This window comes from Vidua macroura, chromosome 4 (genome assembly GCF_024509145.1).
Source record: "Vidua macroura isolate BioBank_ID:100142 chromosome 4, ASM2450914v1, whole genome shotgun sequence".
In the NCBI taxonomy this organism is placed as follows: Eukaryota; Metazoa; Chordata; class Aves; order Passeriformes; family Viduidae; genus Vidua; species Vidua macroura.
Window position 1 is genome coordinate 70,987,560 of NC_071574.1, and position 19,016 is coordinate 71,006,575.

At 47.8% G+C, this 19,016-nt stretch overlaps 1 protein-coding gene across 2 annotated transcripts in view; it reads left to right on the forward strand.

The window, feature by feature from the left end:
* PTPRA (protein tyrosine phosphatase receptor type A) overlaps positions 1–19,016 on the forward strand; it is a 116,416-nt gene that overhangs the window by 9,594 nt on the left and 87,806 nt on the right. The window contains exon 2 of one of the 2 annotated variants that reach the window (XM_053975334.1): positions 17,796–17,930. The exons of the other annotated variant lie outside the window; for it this stretch is intronic. The gene's annotated coding sequence lies outside the window, so the exon portion shown is untranslated. The remainder of the gene's footprint in view (positions 1–17,795; positions 17,931–19,016) is intronic. 2 annotated transcript variants of the gene reach the window in all.

The following is a 19,016-nucleotide window of genomic DNA, read 5'->3' on the forward strand; positions in this document are numbered from 1 at the left end:
AATGGGAAGAACGATGATGTCTAACTCTATTTCAGAAGGCTGAATGATTTCTTTATTATAATTATGCTATAATACATTAATATACTGTATAAAAGAGGATACTAAATACTGCATGCTACTTTCTCTATCATCTCTAACTAACTCACAACTCATGACCTTGTTCTCTAGAGTCCAGACACAGGTGGATCCAATTGGCCATCAGGCCCAAACAATCCACTATGATCTAACTAAGTACTCACTCTGGGTAAACAGTTCTCTAAACACATTCTACAAGAGAAAAACAAGGAGCAGAAATAGAAATTGTTTTCTCTTTCATTTCTCTCTGTGCGCCTCAATAAAAAGTCCTAAGAGAGAGAGAAATGTGCTTGCCACAGCCCTGTTGCCCAACGCTGGGATCCTGCTGCTGCAGGAGGAGGCTGTGGTGAGCTGGCAGCAGGCTCCAGAGCAGGCACGTGCTGTGAGGGTGGTGGTTTCTCCAGCATCATCCCCTGCAAGCTCTTTTCTCTTTCCAAAGCTGCTGCAGTGCCCCTCTGCCCAGCAGAGAGGGTGTTTTAGGTGGAGCTTTAGGTCAGTGTCTATTGGAGCACTTTGCTGGGCCTGATCTTGCCAGGTGCTGCTTGGTCTGCACTCCCATGTGTGTCATAGAACCATGGAACTGTTTGGGTTGGAAAAGCCCTCTATGATCACTGAGTCCAACCATGGCCCCAGCGCTGCCAAGGCCACCACTGACCATGTCCCCAAGTGCCACATCCACATGGCTTTTAAATCCATCCAGGGATGGGGATTCCAGCACTGTCCTGGGCTGCCTGTTCCAATGCCTGACTGCCCTTTCCATTAAGAAATTTTCCAAATATCCAATCTAAACCTCCCCTGGCCCAGCCCGAGGCCGTTCCCTCTCCTCCTGTCCCTGTTCCCTGGGAGCACAGCCTGATCCCACCCCCCCCGCTGTCCCCTCCTGTCAGGAGTTGTGCAGAGCCACAAGGTCCCCCCTGAGCCTCCTCTTCTCCAGGCTGAGCCCTTTCCCAGCTCCATCAGCCTCTCCTGGTGCTCCAGCCCCTTCCCCAGCTCCATTGCCCAAATCAAGGGGGTCTGAGTTCACTCAGTATCTTGCAGATCCACATTTATTGGCTCCTGTTGAACACAGCATCTGGTAGGAGATTCATGGCTCTTGTTCTCTCCAGACTTGAACAAAGCCCTTCACTCATCACCCAGGTCATTTCTGCTTATCATTTTTGAAAATGGTTTAGTCCCAAGTGCAAGAGGAATTGTAGGCAGGATGCTGGCAGAGCTTGGAGCCTGCCTTTCTCTGGGGACTTACACTGTGTGTAATTAGGGTCTCCAAAAAAAACCCTTTCCATTCCCTCTCCAACCCCCCTGGAGCAAAGCCACTGAACAAACCCCTGTTTTGAACTTCAAGGCTGAGAAACTGAATTTATCCTCTGACAATTGCTCTTGTTTGACCGGTGGACAGAGAACGAGGAACTCTGTGCACAAGTGGATGGGAGAGGTGGAAAGTCCTGAGGGGAAAAAGTGCTTCAGGGATGAGCCACACCAAGTCTGATGATAACTGGCTGGAAACTTCAGCCAGGGCTCCTGGACAGCCAGGCAGCCTCAGCAGTGCCAGGAAAACTGAGCTCCCCCACATGCAAACCCAGGAATTGACCCATTCACTGGGGTTTTTTGAAGTTACTGCAAGATCATGAGTGTCTTTAGGAAGCCAGGAACTTTGCAGTTGCTCAATACTCGCTCAGCTGCTTTGGCATGGGTTATTTGGAATGGTTTTATTTTTGTAGGATGGTTTCAGAGTTCCCAGTGTGGGATCTTTGGAGATGAGTGTGTTTAGCTGCTGTGGAAAGAGGTCCTTGAGAGATGGGGCCTGGCTTGGTGACTGTGGCTTCACTGGAGGTGACATGACAGCAGCCTCTGGGCAGCACAGCAGGCTAGAACACCAGTCTTAGAGTTTAATCACATTAAACTGTCTCTGCTGCACAAAACAAGTTCCTGCCTTTTGCTGCCCAGAATGCCAGAGTTTCATAGAATCATTGAATCATGGAATGGTTTGGGTTGGAAGGGACCCTAAAGACCATCTGGTTCCACCCCCTGCCATGGGCAGGGACACCTTCCACTATCCCAGGTTGCTCCAAGCTGTGTCCAGCCTAGCCTTGGACACTTGCAGGGATCCAGGGACAGCCACAGCTGCTCTTGTGTTTGAAGGGTGCAAACCTCACCGGCTACAATTTGCCTCAGTTTGGGGGAGAATCTTTAAAATTCTGTTTTGAAGCTTTTAAGAATTCATCCTCTTAGGGAACTCCTGATGCTGTGTGTGTGCAGGGGGATTTCAGTTTGGGCTGTTCAGTGTTCCACAGGCCAAGAAAAGTGGCATGGATTTAAAGGAATTTGAGCTCCTGAAGCCCTGAAATTCCACCCAGCTGTGCCAGAGAAGGTACCACTGCCCAGCTGAGATCGCTGCTTTATATTTGATATTGAATTCTCCCTCCCCTGCTGCTTCATTAAGGCAGTGGAGTTGCAGAAATGTCAGTAATTAACTAATGAAGGGCAGGGGTGGTAGTGCAGTAACAGCTTCCATGGGTGCACTGCTGTTATTCCAGGCTTTTCAATCCAGCATGGAAAGGTCACCTCTGCCACGCTCATCGTGACTGTGACTGGTCCCATCCCACATCCAGCATTTCCTGAGCCACTTCAGCTGCTTCCAGCCCCTTGGATGGTCATGGCAGTGCATTCCAAATCCCCCTCCAAAATGGGATTTCAGGCAGGCTCCCAGCCCTGCCATCAGACCCCGAGCCCGGGGTAGGAACAGGATTGCCACTTCCACTTTTTTTTTTTTTTCCATTTTGCCTGTTACAGGAATTGTTGCTGACCTCTTCAAGCTTTCCTTGAGCTTTGTCTTCTCTGGCAGGACTGGGCTGTTGGCACAGGGCATTTCCAGGAGGATTGTTTTGCTGTGGAGGTGACAAATGGCAGCTCAGCTCCTTTGGGATGCTGTGACCACTTCCCAAGGGAGCATCTGGAATGCAGAGCTCAGGCCTCCGTGTCTCTCTCCCTGTCCTTACTGAAATCCTTATTTAAAGTCCTGCAGGCTCTGCCCTGGGGAGTTTCAGAGTTCAGCCACTGGATTCATGAATTTTGATGGGTTTTTTGGAGAACCAATCCTGTGTCAAGGCTTGGGAGGCCTCTGACAGGTGCTGTGGCACAAACTCACCTTTGGACTTGGGCTACCAAGTCCCATCGGTGGACCAGCTCTCAGGTAACAGTGGCTTTTGCCAAAGACAGGATGGTATTTTGTGTCCTTCCTGTAGGAAGCTCTTGCAGTGACCCTCTTGTGGCTCTTCAGCCAGTTCTGAAGCATCTCTGGCTACCCCAGTTTGCCTGTGGTCACTTGATGTGCAGTTCCAAATGACCCTGTCAAACTGTGGTGTTGGATGTTACGTTCGAATAAATTTTTCTTGTTGCTGATGGTTTTACTTCATATATATTTTAGAAGCTGGGCCCTGATTTTACTTTGAAACAATCAAAACATTGAATAAAACACTCCAAAGCCTTCAAAGCATTTGAACTACGTTCTCCCTCAGACATTCTCAGTCATTTCCATCCTGGATCTGACCCCAGATATCTGCTCTGAGCTATGCCCAGGTTGCAGAGCTCCTTGGATCTACCTCCAGAGAGAAACAAGAGGCCTGAGGAACATTGGGAATGATGGTTTGGGGGAGAGGAACTGAAAATGAATGTGGTGGTTAAATCTGTTCTTGCTACTAAAAGCCACTTGAATTTATTTTTGGGAGCAATTTTGGTCCATCCTATTCTGGAGCTAAATTCATTACTTACTTTTTGAATTATCTCCTCCTTCCCTCTTGGCCTTCAGCTGCCAAACCCTCCCTTCTCCCCCCGTGCCCTGGCACACAGAATTGCAGCATCCTGAGCTCCAGCACTGCAGATGTGCCAGATGGAGACACTGAGCTCGTGCAGGTCTCAATTTTGGAAGCAATAAAAAGATGATGACTTGAGAAAAACCTTCTTGTTTATACTGAATTTTGTCAGAGCCCAGCAATGTTGAACAGGCACCTCGGAAGTTTCGTGCCAGAGGGCTCCCAAGTGCTGCTGCTGTTCATGGAATGATTTGGGTTGGAAAGACCTTAAAGAGCATCTATTCCAACCAGCAGGGACACCTTCCACTAGACCAGGTTGCCCCAAGCCCCATCCAACCTGGCCATAAAGCCACAAACATCCTCTGCTTTTGAAAACCTGTCCCCTAAATGGTCTTTGTGGACAAAATCACGCTTACAACAAACACTTGCCCACTTAATTCTCACATCTGTTATTTTTCTTTCCTCTGGGTAGGGTTGTTTTTTAGCAGCTTTGAGTGCAAAGATGTCTATTTGTTAAGTGTTTCCTGGCTGCAGAATTAAAACTCTTTAATATTCCTGTCTTCTGTGAGCTCTCTTCCATGAACCTTCCTTCACTTGCCACCCTCCTCCCAATTATCAAAGCCTGCCTTGCTCACAGATTTGGTGCCTGATGAGGGGCTGGGGTTATTCCCACTGTGTCACACCAGGCTGCCTGCAGTCCCCAGGGAAAAGGGGATAGCTGTGAAATGAAAGGAGGAGTCAGTGCTTCGCTTGTTGAGAAATGCTGGCTTTTGAAATGCCCTAAGAAATACCTGAAGTCTCTTGCTTGGAGAGCAGGTCTGATGTGCCTAGTGATGCTGACCACTTCCCACTGCACTTCCCTATTGCTTGGCCCAAAAGGGATTTGTTCCCTCAGAAATGGGGCTCATTCAGCCCACGTTAGGTAATGGGCAGCTGAGGAAGCAACACTTGAATTTTTTCCTAGAATAAAACATCCTGCAGGGACTTCCATGTTTAATAATAATCTGTGAAACCTTGTGATCTCTGATTTCAAGTGCTGTGAGCTGAACTTAGTGGAATCACAGAATCACTGAATGGTGATCACTGAGGGACCTTTAATGACCATCCCATTCCAACACCTGCCATGAGCAGGGACAGCTTCCACTAGCCCAGGTTGCTCCAAGCCCCATTCAGCCTGGCCTTGGACACTTCCAGGGATGGGACAGCCTGTACAACCTGTGCCAGTGCCTCACCACCCTCACAGGGAATAATTTCTGCCTAATATCCAATCCAAACTCTTTCAATCCTGTCTTCCAACCTTCCTTTCACCTTAGTGTCAGCTGTGCCTCTTTCACCATAACATCTGCACTTAATATTCACCATTAACATCTGCACTTAATATTCTTATTCCTTAATAACTGGGGGGTTAAGCCCTGTCTTGTCCCAATTGGGTGTTCTCTGTGGCCCTGGTGCAGCAGCACTGGCCCCTCCATTAGTCCCTGACTGAGCAGGGAGTGCTGCTGGCCCGGTCCCGAAAGGAAATGAAGGTGCAAAGAGCTGACAAGTTGTTTCATGGCAGGGGTGAGCTGATGTAAGATGGAGCTGGTGTTGTTTTGGAGAGTTGGTTTTTCTGTTCCCTCCTTTCTGCACGTGTTGGACCACGTCTGGTGGTGAGTAAGGCAGCTCAGCTTGCTTACCTTGGCGTGAGCGCCGTGCTCCGGCGCGGCACCCTGGCCTGGCCAGCGTTTTGGCAGGTTGGCAAATGAGCTGTGTCCCACTGTGGCTGACACAGAGCCTGGCACGGGTGGTTTTAGGAGAGCTTGGGGTGGGAGGTGAGGAAAAGGGAGCTCTCACCTGGTGGCAGTGGCCTGTGTGATCACCCAGCATAGAATTCCCAGCTCCGTTCGGTTCCCTGCATGTCTGACTCCTGCCTCTGGTTAGGCTGAAAGGAAAATGTGGGAACCAGATGTGGCCCACCAGCACTATCTTGTTTAACACCCTATCTCCAGATGTTTCTAGCTTGTAGTGCTAATTTCCACTTGCAGTTATCCAAGAGACAAATCCAAGATGCTTGCTGCCTTTAGAAAGAGGAGTCTAACTGACCTTAATGTTATCTCTTGCTTTGCTCAATCCCACATCTCTTGCACCCAGCTAGGACAAGCCTGCCCATCTCCAAACTGTCCCTTCCATCTCAAAATCCTCTTACAGTGAATTTTTTTCTTCATCATCTGGGTAAGAGGATTGAAAAGCAAGAAGAATCAGATTTTTGCCTAGGAAGTTTTGTACTTTGCAAGGGCATTTCATCACATCCTTTTTTGAAGGCTGTAAGAACAGCTCTCTCCAAGGGATGCTCTTCCCTTGGGACTGCACATGCGTTTCTTAAATTTCACCAGCACGTGACCACAGGGCACGGAAGGACTCGCAGGAATGTTCCTAACTCCCTTTGAAAGGCAAGCTGTTCTTTCAGCCTCTTGCAGAATCACTCTGACAGGAGATGCTGCAATCAGGCTGCAGAGGTAATTGCATTTGTAATGTGAAAGACAGAACAGGGTCTACAATTCTCCTCCTCCACAGGCTCTGCAGGGGCTCAAGGTAGTCCAAAAAAAAAAAAAAAAACCCAAACCAACAGACCCAACCATTGCTTCTGCCATTTGTGATTGGTCTGGGCAAAATACTAGGAAACAACATACTCAAGGGGACAAGATGATCTCACACAGCTGACTTTAAAGCAACATGCTCCCGTGGAAACTTGTTTCCGTGCCTATTCCAGGGCTCTGGCTGCTGCCCGGATCTCCCCTGGCCCAGCTCAGCTTAGTCAGCAAGTTCCAGTTCAACTTCTGCCTTTTATTTTGTGCCTGTACCTGAGTTAGCTCCATTCCTCAGTAACCAGCTCTTTGTCAGAGGAAAGGCTTCCAGGATGCTGCCAGCAACTCATTGTCCATTTCCTGAGGAGAACTGCTTGCTTTTAAGTAGTTTGCCTGAAATCTTGACTGTTCCAGCGCAGCTAAGGCTTCCTGTGTTGGTTGGCTTTCTTGGGATGAAGTTCCAGCCACCCACATGAGCTGTCTGCATTTAGTTCTGAGTGTGGAGAACCAATCTCTGCTGCAGGGTTTCGCCATCGCCGTCCTGTTCCTCTGACATTGCGATATGTGACCGTCCTCGATGTGGCAACTGATTTACAAGCAGTAGCTCCCCACTGTTTATTGCTGTTGGATTTTGGCACGAGCTGGGCTGGAGCAAGCTACAGGGGCTGGATGTAGCAGTGTTGAAGGAAGTGACATTTGGAGCTTGGGCAAGGGATGCTTCTGCCATGGCACATCGTCCCTGGTCCTTCCTCAAGTGCAGATCAGACCTTTGTGATGTTCACAGCTCCTGAGTACGAAGGCAGTGGAAGCATTTTGGCATCCCAGGTGGAGATGAGCTTGTTTGCATCCAAGTTCCTCAAGGTTTTCCTCTAATAAAGCCCTGGTGTTCCCCATTTGGTGGGCTGGAATGCCAGGCTGGTTTCTTTCTTCTATGTCATCAGAGGTGTGGTGTGGACTTGCCCAATAGAACGTTGCTCATTCAGTCCCATTTTTTGAAAAAGAATGGAACAGATTATCTTTTCAGGGCCTCACTCTTGCTGGTTTTTTCAGGAGCAGGTGCCAGCAGCTGGTGTGGCCATGAATGAAGTGATACAGGAGCAGCTTATCCAGAACTGACTGTAACTTCCTCTCTGGCTCTGAAGGATTTACCCTCTCTGAAAGCTTTCCACTTTCGTTAAATCCAGCCATAGCAATGAAACCTGAAAAAACCATGAACTCCCACCTCCAGCAGGCTGGCTGGTGTTGGTGTTGTTTGGGTTTTTAACTGGGGAGAATGAGTCAGCCTGTCCTCAGAAAGCACCAGGACTATCAGCACCGCTTGACCACCAGTTTCCTGTTGCTCCCTTTTGTTTCTCTCTTTTTTTCTTTTGTTGAAGCTTTTAGAGCCTGGGTGCACATTTGTGAGAGTGTCTGGATGTTTCCCACTACTGTGTGTGTCTTCTCTGCTTATTTTTTCAAAAGAAACACCAGAAAGATGCAGAGATCAAGACCTTGTCAGAACCTCAACTTCTAGAATCATAACTCTAGCTGCTGGCCTTAGGGAGCTGTCAGGTCCTCAAATAAACCTTTATAAATCAGCATTTACACTGTAGAAATTCACACAATTTGATTGCAGAGTTGCTCGAAGCAGAGCAGAACAAAACATATTAACCATTTTGGGGTAAAGCTTTAATGGTAGGTTAGGTCACAGAGAACTGATGACCATGTAGTTATGGCAAACTCATACCAAGCTCTAGTGTTTGGTCTCTGGGATATGGCCTTGGTGTCCCAGACCACACTTTGCATGCTGGGCACTCATACTTTTTATTGTTCATCCCTTTTTCCTAAAGAAAGGAACGCAGGGATGTGCAGGAATGCCAGAGCAGAGCTTGTGTGCTGGGGTGCTGAAGGCACATCTTTGTCTCGTCAGCATGTGGGAATATCTGCATGGAAACTGGTGCTTTTGGGGATGGGAACCATCCTGACTGAAGCTGGAGCAGATGGGACGCGCAGCCTGAACCAGCCCGTCTCGTTTATGCTTTATTAATTAGACATGTTATCAGAGTCATCTGTGTTTTCTTTCTTTTTCTCCTTTCCAAACCAGTTCTGCTGCTTCGCTGCCCGCAGAGCCTCTGATGAGGAGCCCAGTTTGAATCCCTGAGAGCTGCATGGCAGCAACTTGTTCATTTTGGTGTGGGTTAGCACTGTAAAAACTTGGGGGAGAGGACTCAGAGGAGTTCTGTGAGCTCTGGAGATCAGAATTTTGGGAGTTGATGTGCTGTCCTGGTAGCAAATCTTCCCCCTGTGTACTGTCAGTGTTTGTAAAAATTTCCACCACGTGTGTTAATCACAGAACCACAGAATGGTTTGAGTTGGAAGGGACCTTAAATATCAACTTGTCCCAAACCCTGCCATGGGCAGGGACACCTTCCATTATCCCAGGTTTTTCCAAGCCCCATCCAGCCTGGCCTTGGGCACTTCCAGGGATCCAGGGGCAGCCACAGCTTCTCTGGGAAAGCCATGCTGCTACTTTCTGTAGGATGCTTAAAAACTGACATGGATAAACTGATAGAAGGATAAAGATCCCTGGGTAGAAACAGTCCGTGCTGAAGACTGGGAAGTGTTCTGGAGAGAAAATGGTACGGACTGGTGTGGGTCTGACCTTGCTTCCTAGACCTGCTGCTGATTGCTCTTGGAGGTACTGAATTAAGCAGGTCTCAGATGGGGTCTCTTGTGCCTGATGGGACAGTGTCAGGCTGTCCCTGTGCACACTCAGTTTTAAAATTTTACTGAAAGAGAGAAAAGCTTTTTCAAGTGCTGGGGTAGGAGCCAGGAGTAGGGATTTTCTCAGCTTTCCCTTTGAACCTTTATCTCCCAGCAGGTTTGCATCTGAATCCTCAATGTCAGTGCCCTTTATCTGTTTGTAAGGGTAAAGTGGGTCATAAAACCCTTTGAGTGAACCCCTTATAGTCTCAAGCTGCTCCAGTGGAGGTTCAGATTGGTCATTAGGAGGAAATACCTTGTAGAAAAGGTGTTAAAACACTGGACTGGACTGCCTAGGGAGGTGGTGGAGTCCTATCCCTGGAGGTGCTTAAGGAAAGACTGGAAGGGGCACTCAGTGCTCTGATCTGGTTGACAGGGTGGTGATGGGTCACAGATTGGACTCAATGATCTTGGAGGTCCTTTAGGGCCTGGGTGATTGTGGGTGTGCCCATCTCTGAGGTGGGAGATGGTGAAACAGGAGTTGGATTCCATGATCCCTGGTTGGGTCCTTTTGAGCTGTGGATATTCTGTGATTCTCTGAAACCCCATAAAGCCAACCTGAGTATCCTTTCTGACAGCTGGGTCTGTTTTATGGCCACCATTGGGCGAGGTGAAGGGAAGACCTATGGATTTGCTTTGCCTGATGCCCTTCCAGGGAAAATTCCCACTCACTGAAGGAGCAGCAGGACCATCCCTGTGCACACAGCAGGGAAATGACTTTTAACAATGGGCTGGCTTGCACACTGCCCAGATCCCTTGTCTTGCAGCAGGACAAGATGCTGACCATGTCCAGGCTCTTCCCTGGCACCCACACTCAGAATATGTTATCCTTGAAGTCCTTTTCCCAGGCGTGGCATGCCTTTGTGCAGGCACAGCGTGTACCCTGCTAATAGGATGCTGGTGTCTTCTATCAGCGAATTAATTGGGTCCCTGGCTGCTGGGATATTTCCTGCTGCTGCATCCTCTTCCCGGAGCTACTCCTCCACCTCGGGAACTTCCCTGCTGATGAAGATGTGATGCTGAGCTCTCTGCAGTGCCCCGGAGCCAGCGGAGGTTAAATCCCAGATAAAGCTTTGGGATTGCTCCCAGCCCTGGGGGGAGGGATGCACACACTGAGAGGTTGCTGAAGGGATTTTAATTGTGTTGTGTTTATCGAGCTGGCTGTAAACACAGCAGGAGGTTACTGCTTCTCCAGAGCTTGGGAGCCAAAGGTGGATCGATCCCAGGGAGCTGTGGGACCCAGGTACACGCTGGTGGAGATCTCAGCTGGGTTTTTTCCAGCCAAGGATGAAATTTCTCTGTGTCCTGCGCTTCCTCCTCAACTCGTGTCAAGCTGTAACGATTTTATAACCCAACTTTGTCAGCTGATTCCTCCCCAAAGCAAGAAGCCCTGTTGCTAGGAGTGGGATGGGAGGGGGGGGGGGGAAAAACCTCAGGAATACTCATCTTCAGCGGTCCAACACTGCAGATAACATTGAGTCACTGCTGAAAGCCTCAAAGCAAAACAGATGTTCAGTTTCTAGTGACTGAGTAAGTATTAAAGGTACCAGCTGAGCAAAGTTTTAACTGAGGTATTTAATTTGTGGTTGGCAGCTGAGACAAAGCATGAGCAAACAAGGTGCAATGCAGAAATGGTCTCCCTCCTGTCTTACACATGCCAGTGTGTTTTCATAAAACTTCTTTTGTTCCATTTTTTCCCCATTTTTTAAATATGTCTTTCCGGCTTGACTCATTCTGTCTGTAGTTGTAACCTTTAGTTCTGGGTGGGAAGGCAATTATTTTGTGAGACATGAAACCAGTGGCAGGGTGAGTGGGCTCTTGTTGCTGCCTCTGTCATCTCCTTGTTTGACAAGTCACTTCTCCAGGAGTAGCTTGTGTCTCTGAAGTTGGGGATAATTACAAGTGTTGTCAAAAATAAGGAAACTGGACTTAATGGTGCATCTGCTCAGCCTGACTTTTGAATTAATGAATGAGTAGAAAACTTGGAATGTGGCTGTCATGCAGCTGTTAGCCTTCGAGCAAGAGACAATTTTTGATGACTATATTCTTTAAAAAAAGAAAATTAGGATGAGGACTGTGATCCCAGGATTGTGGGCTCACTGGGCAGCCAACACTGGGAGCTGCTGCTGGTGGAGGGGTTGGGTTCCCATTGCTTTGATCCCTGGTGAGAAACCTGCAGCACTGTCTGGCTGTGTGGAACAGAGGTGCTGAATCCCTCCTTGCCATTCAAACCTGAGCAGGTGATAACATGGAATGGGAGGAATTGTGTCCTGTCCCTCTTCTCAGCATCGTGGATTCCTCAGGTCCAATGAATAACTAATGTAAAACACATGAAAGCCCTGAGAAAGAGGACCCTGATCAGAACCTCCCTCCTTGGTGAGTCCATAAATCAGCTCACTCTGTACTTTCTGGAGGAGTGACTCTCATTTTGGCTGCTCAGCACCACGGGAAGGACAGAATAGACTTCGGGTTGCTTTCCCTGGGGTGTGGGAAGTGGATTTGTACTGCTAAGCCCACGTGGGAGCTGAAGCCAAGGCTCCATCCTGCCAGTCCTGCAGGATTTTGGGGGTTTTTGGCAAGTTCTAGATGGTTTCTATTAAGAAAAAGGCTTTTTGGATCTCTTCTGAGGGTGCCTCCCTTTGGAGGCTTTCTCAGGAGCCCATGTGCTGAGCACTTAATCTTTCACCCCACTTAAGGGAAGAGGGACAGACACCAAACCCTGTTGGCACCTTATTTCACTTAATTCTCGCATTTAATTGTTCTTCCTTCAGCTTTTAAGAGAGTGTCTGCCAAAATCAAGAAGCTAAAAATTAAAGTAATTATTGTGGTGATGGAAGCAATCAAAGAGGCCACCAGGCTCCTGGTCTGTGTGCTGTGGAGGAAGGAGCAGACTGGGATTGAGCTCATCTCCTGGGGCACGCTGAGCTCCAAGAGTTAATTTTGTTCCCGACTTCTCTGTCCATGAGTAATCCATTTGTGCTGGGAGGAAATGGCAAGTTCTTGCAGCGAGGACAGGCTTCACTGCTGGAGAAAATGATGCCTATTTATCATATGATGCTCTCTGTGCCTTTTTTTATTTGTCCTTCATCTGAACTGAGCTCTTTGGTGATGAGCTTCCCTGTCTGACAGCAGATTTTGTAGAGGCCTACAAGTGTTCTTCTTTCCTGCCATTCCTCACAAGTTTGTGCTGGGCCCACCCAGCTCGGAAGGAGCTGGACAGGAAAGGATCTGGGGGTCCTGCTGGACATCAAATTCACCCTGAGGCAGCAAAGTGCCCAAAAAGGACAGTGGTGGCTTGGGCTGTGTGAGACAAAACACTTCCAGCAGGTCCAGGGAGGGGATCCTGCCCCTCTGCTCAGCACTGCTGAGGCCACACCTGGAGCACTGGGTCCAGCTCTGCCTCCCCAAGACATGGACAGAGTGGGGAGAGCCCAGTGAAGGGGCTGGAGCATCTCTGCTCCCAGGAAGGGCTGGGAGAGCTGGGACTGCTCAGCCTGGAGAGGAGAAGGCTCTGGGGTCTCATCCCTGTCCATCAACACCTGCAGGGAGGGTGCAGAGAGCACAGAGCCAGGCTCTTGGCAGTGGTGGCCAGGGACAGGACAAGGGGCTGTGGGCACACACTGACCACAGGAGGGTCCCTCTGAACATCAGGGAACACGTTTTGGCTGTGGGGGTGACTGAGCAGGGGCACAGGTTGTCCAGGGAGGTTGTGGAGTCTCCATCTTTGGGAATATCCAGCATTTTTCTGTCTACAGTCATGGGCAGCTGGCTCTGTGTGACCCTGCTGAGCGGGGAGTTGGACCAGACAATCTCACCTCCACCACTCTGATTCTGAGACACAGCCCAAGGTCCTCAGGAGATGCAGGGCTGGGCTGAGCCCTCTGCAGGGGTGTGACTTGTGCACAAATGCAGCTCCACTTGGCATCGAACAGCACTGTGTGATCACATCTCCTTTGCTGTAAGAATGTAAAATGGCTTAATAATTCTTCTCCTGCTGTTTTGGATTAATTTCTATCTTTATGCTATGTGTTTTCTTTGCTTGCTTCCTCCTTTCACCTTCCCAGCTGTCTCCTCAGAGCAAACTTCCGTGACTCTTATTGTTCCGCTTGTTTTCATTCTCCTCTTTGGATAAATGTTTGGTGGGTTTTTTTTTTTTAACTGTGGTTTCCTAAAGCTCTACAAAATGCTCGTTCCCTGCTGCATTTTAAAGTATTAGTTGCAAATGAAAGGGCAAGGAGTCTTAATTCAGGTGCATGTCTTCCTTTATCTGCTTTTCTTTTAAAAAATTACTAAAGCCACTGATAAATAATGCTAATTTTTGCTGCCATCTGTGAATGCAGGACCAAGCTGTTTCAGAGCAGCATTTTTAGTGCTCTGTCTGTTCGGGGGGAGAAGGAAAAAAGCTCTTTGCTTTAGCAGCAATAATCTATCTCCCACAAGTTGTAGTCTGTGCTCCCATCTACCACTAAAACCCAAAGCAAACAAAGATTCGTGCAGAGACAGGAAACCTTTTGGGTGTAATTGCTGGGAGGTCTTTGCTTTCACGATTTTTGGGTTCACCCAGAAAGGCAGCCGAGCAGGGCTGCGGTTCACTGGGGTGCATTTATGATGAGCTCTCACTGGGCTTTAATTGGACGTTTTTGGCAGCTCTGGGAGTTTCAAACACCCTCTGCAAGAGTCTCCTGGCCACGCTGAGTGAAAATGTCCCAGGGAGGGAGGGAGGGAAGGGCTGGTGCGTGGTGGAGGCACAGCTGAGCTACGCCCTGCTGACAGCCCTGCCTCCAGGCTCCTTTATTTTGGCCTGGAGCCTTAGTTTACATAATCCTGCCCTGATCCCTCATCTTCTGCATGGATCAGCCTTAGAAGACCCTCCAGTTTGACCAGATCAAACTGGGATGCAGGTCTCTCCCATCATCTGAGCCAAGAAGTGCTGGTGTTGGTGGAATCAGGTGGCTTTGGCTGTATCAGAAGACCTCACCAGTGCCAGGACTTGATTTTGGGGCTCTTTTGGAGGCTGGAAAAAAGAAATCAAACCTTGAACATGGTCTGGAGAACTATGGAACAGGTTTGGCTCCTGGAGCCTGTGTATTGAATAGGTGGAACCCTATATGGGGGAGGTCTCACCTGCAGAGTCCAGGTGGTGTTTTCTCATGTGTTCATCTCTGGGTTGAACACATGTTCTGTTCTTCTGCTGTGTGAGCTTCCCAAACCAGAACTGGACTGTGATTTAGGACCAGTTTCCCAAACCAGAACTGGACTGTGATTTAGGACCAGTTTCCCAAACCAGAACTGGACCGTGATTTAGGACCAGTTTCCCAAACCAGAACTGGACCGTGATTTAGGACCAGTTTCCCAAACCAGAATTGGACTGTGATTTAGGACCAGTTTCCCAAACCAGAATTGGACTGTGATTTAGGATCAGGTCTTTAGGGAAGCTTGTCACGATGGCGATGTGTAATAGCATAATAAAACTCTAACTGCTTCACTTTAATGTGTCAAATGACTCATTTACAGTGTCATGTGGGAGAGATGAGGCTCTGTGAGATAAGTAAGACTTGCATGGGGAGGGAATATTGAGTAATAGACCCACAGCTATAATTGGAGGAGGAATAGATTTTCCATTTCAGATCAGAGGAAGTGGTTTATCTGCCCAGTCTGTAAGTGGATGATTCTTCTCTCAACTTCCTCCACATATTCCCCACTTCCTCTGTGTAATATTCCTGTTATTTATAACTGCTGCATTGAATCCTAGAGGCACATGCTGCCTGCATTTCTGTATTATATAGAAGTTGAGGTCCAACAGGTTGGTGGATAGTCTTGACCTTCTGGGAGCAAAGAATTGATATGGAAGCAGGGAAAACATTTATGTCCTTATAACTAACCCCCTTTTCTCTATATTTATCATGTCTGAATACAGAGCAGCCCTGTCCATCTCTTCCCATCCCATAGGAAGCCAGGGAAGTGGCAGACAGACATACAAAGGATTATTATATTTGATCAGGCTCGGAAATGGGCTGGAGATAAAGCCCTTGGTGTTTACTGGACCATGAAACATTTATTATCATCTCTCCAACGTGCTGGTGGTGCTGTAAATAACAGCTGTGACAAAAGAGTGGGGTCAGCAGTTGCCTTTTGCACCGATGTTTGTAAATGCAGAAGCAGGTCCTGTGATTTTTAAGAGCTTGGCTGGGGGGAGCATCTGCCCAGGTGCCATGGAGGAAAGGGGCAGATGAGCCAGCAGGCCAGAGCTCCTCTTTGTCACAAGGAAATGCTGAAATCGTAGGAAGTGGGAGAATTTAAACAACAATGAAAAAAAGATTAGGGCCAGAGTTAGGAGTTAATTTATCCCTGCCCTTCCTAACAAAAACACTTAATGCACTTGGATCAGAACAGCTTTTGGATCTGGATTTAATTAGGTGGAAGCAGGCTTTGGGCCTCTCTCTCCCCCAGCTCAGCCACGCTCCATGAGGCATTTCCATCATCAGACTTTTATTTCCCTTTCCCCCCCTTCCCAGGTTTTTGCAGGGAGAGGAAAAGCGTCGCCGCAGGGCTGGAACTCGGCTCGTGGGGCCTGAGCTGCAGCACCTGGTCGGATGATGGGGCTTTTGAAAGGGGGAATATGAAGGGATTACTCTATTGCTGGGAGGCCACAGCCTGGTGATTCTTACCATAGGCAATCCCTCTGAAGTCAATGAGATTGGAAAGCGTGTAAATCAGTATGGAATTCAGCGTTTTCCTGGAAAAGTGTGGGGGGATATTTGTTTTACTTGCATATAAATTACTTCTAATAAGGCTCCATAGACATGACTGATCCTTCTCATCACACTGTTGCTCCTTCCAGTCCCAGAGTCGCTCTCGCTGCCCTCTAATTTTTAAAAAATTTTGCAAAAAAAGCTTCCTGCGTGGGAATTCTCTGTGGTTGTGAAGCGTTGCTGGGAATGACTCAGGCGGGAGCGAGTCCTCATGCACTTGGGACCTGTGGTGTGAACGGAGAAAGGAGACAGGCTTGTTTTCACACTCTCTCATTTTGTGCCTCTGACATGCTTCTGTTCCACCATTCAAATGTCATCAGGCTGAGGGATAATTAGAGGGAGCCTGTTTTGCTGCAGAGCCGGATTGGGAATCCACATTGCCGTGAGCAGGCTGGGTTATTTCTCGGGGAATGCAAAGCGGTGGAGTGGGTGTCCAGGGAGCACTGCTGCACCACCAGGGAAAAGATGCTCTGCTGCTCCTTCCCTGTGCCTGCAGAAAGTATCTCCTTTCTCCAGCTTAAAATAAATCCATAGAAACACAGAATGGTTGGATTGGAAGGGACCTTCGAGATGGTTTCGCTCCAAGACGAGTGGCAAGGACACCTTCAACTAAGCCAAATTGCTCCAGTCCCCATCCAGCCTGGCCTTGGACACTTCCAGGGATGTTGGATGTGAGGATATTGGTTTTTTTCAGTGGTGCTCTCTAGCCTGGCAGTCTCCATCACCTTCACCAAAATGTTTAAGGGATACCTGGAAGCTGCTGTTGGAGCTCTCGGGCATCAGTTCTGCTGCTGCCTTTGCTGTGGTGCTCATCGTGTGTGAGTCTTTAATGCTCTAATAAAGCATTAGAACAAAGAGCATCAGCTTTTCTCTTGCTCCATTGAGGAGGGCATTGAATTTTGCCAGATGTTCCCACGGTACAGGTGCTTTCAGCTGTTTTAGACTCACCTTAAAAAATGCAGCTTGCCTGTTTGTGCTTTGCACAGCATGTGGAAGATGTAACCAACTTGAAAATGAGATCTAAAACTGGAGGAGTCCTGCAGAGTAACTTAGGAGCCAAATATGAATAACTTGAGGAGAGAACCAGGTCCCGTGAAGCTGGTTGCCAAGGGAATAATTCAGTTGTCTCTCCCCCAGCCTGATGGGAATATTGTTTTCCTCTCCTCCTTGCCAGCATACCCACAGCTCCAGAGGAGCCACTCTCACTCCTGTAGATGCTTCAACTGATACATTCCTAATTCCACCTTGGGGCTGTTTTCATGAGCAGAGGAGCCTTTGAAGACACCTTCCCCCCTGTTCCAGGCCTCCAGAAGGGTTTGGGCTGTCCAGAGGTTTGTCCTCTCTTCCCACTGGTGCTGGCCTGATGAGTACCTGGCTCCTGCCCACAAACTTTCACTTTCCTCTCCAAAAATAAGGGCATTTTTAAGGCTGCAGTCTAGATTTTGATGTAGAATCTTGCAGAAAAGGAGATCTTTCCAGCTTCAGGCCAAGTGGTGTGTGTTCTTTGGTGTCTTCTCTGCAAAACAGAACAATTCGAGACTCGTTGTTTTCGTTGTTAATGAACTGCTGCTGTATTAATAGGCTGTGTACACTTGGGTTATTCCCTGAAATATGAGCTGTATTCTTCAGTCTTCTCCTTGACCATCTCCCTTTCTGCTGCAATCTGGTTTTCCTCCATCTGAGCTTGGAATACTCAGATAAACTTACTTTATATGGGGACTACAATGATGGCTGGGACAATCTCAATTTAATAGGACAATCCCAGCCATCCACAACAGAACGCAAGCATTTGGGACAGAAAAAGGCTGTTTCACCTTGGCACAAGCCACTCACTGGGTGTTGCTCTCTTCCAGGGTGCATTGAGAATAATCATCAGCCTTAACAAGGATTGATTGTGTGCTCCTCATCCTCTTGGTTTGGTATTAATCAGAAAAAGCTTTGGCCGTCGCGTCGGGGAGGCGAAGAGGTGAATGAACGTCCCTTTCAAGGTACAGTAGAGGCATGGATGAGATATTTGGGTTGTGGAGCTGGTGCTGGTGTAGCCTTTGGAGGTTCCAGGGTGTACAACTTCCTCATGGATTCACATCCCTCAATCCCACATGGAGAAGTCTGCACTCCATCATTCCCTTGTTCAATCCTAATGAGCGCAGTCGTGTTGGCTTTGCTTTGGTGTAACCTTGGATAAATCCAGTGTTTTCTCTTCATTTGCTTTAAAGAATCTTTCATTTTTGAAACTTTTGGGTTGTGTCATGAGTAGAGTTTGGGCATCAATATTTGTGCTGTTTTGAAGAGAATTTTTAATAAGTTTATTTTTCTTGTCTAGATGAACCATTATTAGACTAAAGTATACTGAATTAGTATTAGACTGAAATACGTTCTTACTTTGGTGCAGATGGGCACAGAATTCTTGCATGAGTGATTTATAAAGAAGGGGAAAGAAAAAGCCCAGGGTCTTTTTGAGGAAAGGAAGGTTGTGGAGTGAGAAAGAAGGTTCCAGAGTAAGAAACATTACTCAGGACAATGGTGAATTAAAACCCAACATCCATCAGGGAGTTTGTGGGAAGTTTTTCTGGTCAAAGTTCTTCCTTTGGTCTGACCTGTGGAAAAGATTGAGGAATGCTTTTAAAAAATTAAAAATAAAAACCCTACTGTAAGGTTTCTTGTTGGGTGTTTCGAAGGACTCGTTCCAACCCAAGTGGATTCAGTGCTGGGATGGTGCTGCTGGAGTAGCAAAGGGAGATGTGCCTGTGAAACCTGGGGATTTGTATAAACAAGATCTTTTCCTAAAGCATTTCTTGTTGCTGTGGCTTTCACAGGTTCACCCTGTCTGGAGAAGTAGTTTGTGTTTGTGGTTTGATATTTCCTTAAAGCCTCCACACAAGGTCCTGCCGACACTGCCTGCTTCACAAACATAACCAATTTATGGTTTTGTATAAAAATTCTTTGAACTCATTGCAAATCTGACTTGATACCTCAGTGCCAAACTGAAGCCAATCCTACCTTTTAGGGTTGACTAAATCCTTCCCTTGGAATCTGTGTGATATTTAGCAGTGAGTTTCAGATCTGTTCGTGTG